Source organism: Urtica dioica, chromosome 3 (assembly GCF_054948205.1).
Source record: "Urtica dioica subsp. dioica isolate 48M chromosome 3, U.dioica_male_clone48M_v1_H2, whole genome shotgun sequence".
Lineage (NCBI taxonomy): Eukaryota > Viridiplantae > Streptophyta > Magnoliopsida > Rosales > Urticaceae > Urtica > Urtica dioica.
The window spans coordinates 23,150,226-23,154,459 of NC_142758.1; positions in this window are offsets into that span (position 1 = coordinate 23,150,226).

Sequence of the window (4,234 nt, forward strand, 5' to 3'; positions counted from 1 at the left end):
AACAGACAAGGCATGAAAAACTCACTCTCTGGGCGTCAGAAACTCCGTGACGAAAGAACTTCATCGAGGATTGAGCGAGACCCAGGGAACATTCCCCTCTAACCTCCGCGGCCTCTGTTGTCGCACGAAAATGAACAACGATTAAATACCTCGGGCGGTTCGATCCAAGGCCGGACCAAGTGATCGCGCCCGGGCCAAAAATGGGAGCTCGTAGACCAAGCTGCACCCTCCAAACTCTGAGGTGTGTTTTGGGGGGTGTGACCGTGCCAAAGGTTGGCTGCCTACGTACCTTTTAGTCGGGATCAGGTCAGAACGTAGTTCAATTTGTGTGGGGAGTCTATCTTGGGCTCGGAGGCTTTGTGAATCCAAGGCTTTAGAGGGGGACCGGGCTCGTAGCTTCTAGTGAAGACTTTAGAGGGGTCGCTTGCCTCGTAGCTCGGAGTTCTAGCTCAAGGGCCAAGAAGCTGGAGAGCAGTGTGTACTGCAGAAGCTCGGGTCGCAGAAGAGGAGCGCGCTCCCTCTCGTGGAGGGGGGTCCTTGTTTCTGAGCCGAGGGAAGAGGAGTGCGCGCTCTTGGAATGTCACAAGAGCACGAGAGAATTCTTCAGAGAAGAGAAGTATTGTTCTCGAAAAATATCAATGTGTCCTCTTTTCCTCCCCTAGGGGGGGTATTTATAGTATTTGAGGGGAGGCCTTGGGCCGGCCCCTTGAGGCGGCCCACCGAGTGGCCGGGAGCGAGGTGCGCGAGGCCTCACGCCCAAGAGGGCGCAGGGCACGCGGGACATGTCGCATGGATGGGCGCGGGGCGTGCCAGGCGCGGGACTTGGCCGGGCGCTGCGTGCCCGGCAGCGGGCGTGCCCGGCCGAGGTGGCAAGGAAGCTCGGCCGAGGTGGCCGAGGGGGCAAAGATGCTCGGCCGAGGTGGCAAAGACGCTCGGCCGAGGTGGCAAAGACGCTCGGCCGAGGCGGCCGAGCTGACAAAGACACTCGGCCGAGGTGGCCGAGCTGGCGAAGGTGCTCGACCTAGGTGGCCGAGCTGGCGAAGGCGCTCGACCGAGGTGGCCGAGCTGGCGAAGGCGCTCGACCGAGGTGGCCGAGCTGGCGAAGGCGCTCGATCGAGGTGGCCGATGTGGCAGGGACACCCGGCTGAGGTAACAGGGGCGCTCGGCCGGGGCGCCGAGGCGCGCGCAGGCCGGGAGGTCGGGGTGCGCGGGAGTGTGTGCGTGGGCCGGGAGGTCGGGGCGCAGGAGTGCGCGCGCGGGCCGGGAGGCCGGGGCGCAGGGTGCACGCGAGCCAGGCGCGATAGGGTGCGCTGAGGCCCGATGGGCCGGGAGCGCGGGTGCGCGCGCGCCGGCCGTGCCGGGCCGTGGGTGCGTCGGGGCGCTCGGGCCTGGGGCCGGGGCCCGTTGGGCTTCCGGCCGGCCTTGAATCGTTTTTGAAATTTCCGGTGTCCCGAAAACGACCGGTAACATTAGCCCCCCAAGTTTATGGCTTACGGGACGTAAGTCGTGAACTTTAGAAAAGAAAAGGGCGTTGAGGTAATTTCACCTTCGATCACGCGTGACCGCACGCACGCATATCTTTTGTGGCCGGACCCCTGGGGGCCGGACCGGGCCGATCGGGCAGCAAGACCCGCGTGCGGCCTGGCACTGGGGGACTGGCGCGCGCGCGAGGCCGGCCCGCGGGCCGGGTCTTGTGTCGCGCGCGCAGGGAAAAGGAGTAGGGTTTGCTCCTTCCTCTCTATAAATAGGAGAGTTCCCACTCTCTCTTGTTCACACTGGCGGCCTGCTGGTAATCGGAAAATTTCTTTGAATTTGAAATTTCCCCCGGGCAGTTGACTTTTTTCCTTTTTCTTGATTGGGAGTGAGATTGTTTCCCATGTTGATGATCGCGAGGTTGACCCTACCTGCCCTCTCCTAAATTTTGGGGGGGCGGCCAAGGGTCCCTTTGAGGAACTCGACGGGATTCCCATCTTTGTCGAGGAATACTCTGGCGCGGCCGACCAATGGCTCGCGGAGTTGGAGACCGATGCCGCGGCGATCGCCGAGCTGGCGGGGCCCGGGAGCGGCCCACCTACTAGGCGCGGCCCCGAAGGGGAGGAAAAGGGGTCCAAGGACCCGCGTTCGTCGAGGTTGGTGATCAACCTGGTCTCCCGTGAGGAGGCCTTTGACGCCCCCCTGCTCGAGCAGCGGGGTGATGCGGTGGTGAGTGTCGAGCTCCCCCGGGCGTCTAACTTGGACGCCTCGGGTGTTGAGCTTGCGATAGTGCCGTCCGAATCTTTCTTGGACGATATTTACTCTGACAATCCCCAAGGGTCAGGCTTGGAGGCTCTTGAGGAGGACTCAGAGGCTCCTCCCGCGCAGGGGAAGGAGAAACATGATGGCGAGGTGTTGGCGACGGCATGGCCGGCCCTCGAGTCCACGGAGGCTTCGGGCTACACTTATGCCCGATCGCTGGAGAGGACTCGTATGTACGGAGTAGGCGACTCTGTCGCCCCCATCGGCTTAGACTGCAAGGGAATCGATGCTTCGAGCACGCTCACTTCCCGAGTCTTCAGCACGCTTCGGGAGACGTATAACATCCCTCCCTTGGTGGGGTTGCTTAGACCCGCTCCCGAGGACAGGCCCCCTCGCCCCAGGGACGGGTATGCGGCCGTGACGATCGGGAGTCTTGTCTGCGGGTTGCGTCTCCCGTTTCCCACGATCGTCCAGCAGATTCTGACCCGACTAGGGGTCCATGCTTGTCAGATGAGCCCGGCGTTCTATCGCCTGTTGGCTACGTGTTTCATGGAGTGGCACTGCCAGACGCAGCGTGCCATGACCGTGGACGACTTCCGTAACCTGGTCGCCGTCTTCCCGGCGCCGGGGCAGCCGTGATTTCATATGGCCCGTGCTCGGGGCAATGTGAGGCTGGTCGAAGATTGTGACCCACCTAGCCGCCGGGCGTGGGTGTGGGTCGCCTCGGTCGCTTTTGGCGAGGCGCCCATTCGCTTCGGTCGTCTGGCCGACTTTGTGAGAGAAATATCGGGGATTTCGGAAGCCCGCAAGGCTGGGGAGCGGTTCAGTTCCCCCGAGTTGATGGCGCTCACTGGGTGGTTCCCGCCCTTTGCTCCGGGCACCGAGGAGGCGCTCCGGGCGAGCAGGCCCCCGAGTCCCATGGTTCAGCCAGCCGCTCCTGCTTCTCGAGGTAACTTTTACGGTTTTGTAAAAATTTTCTGTTCGGCAGAACTTGACTTTCGTTACTTTGCCTTGCGTAGCTGCGAAGAGGGGAGCTAGGAGGTTGGCTCTCGCTTCTCGGGACCCCGAGTCGATGGCGGAGATTCGCTCTAGGGTCGCTGACCGCAAGGCGAAGGGAGAGCACGCCGAGATTGTCGGTCTAGTTGAAGCGGAATCTCGGGCTTCTTTGAAGAGGGCTTCGACATCGGCACCTCCCGATGAGCGTTCCGAACCCAAGAGGGCGAACTCGGCGGTGGAGCTGGAGGCGATAGAGGCCCGAGGGGATTGTTTTCGCCACCTCGATAGGTCCCAACTATCCTGGTGGAAGGGCGTGGTGTCGAAGGGCGACATTGCTTTCTTCCAGGCGGGGGTTACTGACGTTCAGAGGGTCAGTATTTCCGTTTTTTTGTAAGCGTAGGTTTTAGTTTTAACCCTTGCTTCTTTGTCGTCGCAGGCGTATGTGTGGGCCGTGCGAAGCGACATGATTTTGCACGACTTCATCCGGCGCTTAGGGGCATCTCAGGAGGAGCTCGCCCGGACGAAGGCAAGGTTGGCTCAGGTCGAGCGAGGTTCGCACCTGGGGGCGGAGACCGAGACGCTTCGAGACCAGCTTCGAGAGGCCAAGGTGGAACTCCAGATCGCACAAGGCCAACGCGACGGAGCCCAACTGTCAGTGGCCAAGATGGCGGGCGAGCTCACCGAAGAACGGCGAGCTTGCGAGGTGGCGACCCGATCAGCGGAGATTTTTCGCACTGAGGTTACCAACCTTCAGAGGCAACTGGATGCTCGATCCGATGCCTTGGTGACGTCGCACCGCCAGCTTACCTCGAGCGAAGCGGCGCGTGTTTGGGCGGAGCGCGAGCGCGACTCTCTGGCGGAGGAAAACGCTCGACTCTCGTCCCAGCTTGCTGAAGCAGAGCGGAGAGCGTCCGACTTGCAGGATGACTACGACATAGGGACCGAGGAAGCCCGTCGTGCAGGAGCGGTGGAATGTCGAGACGCGACCGCGGCCGAGAACGAG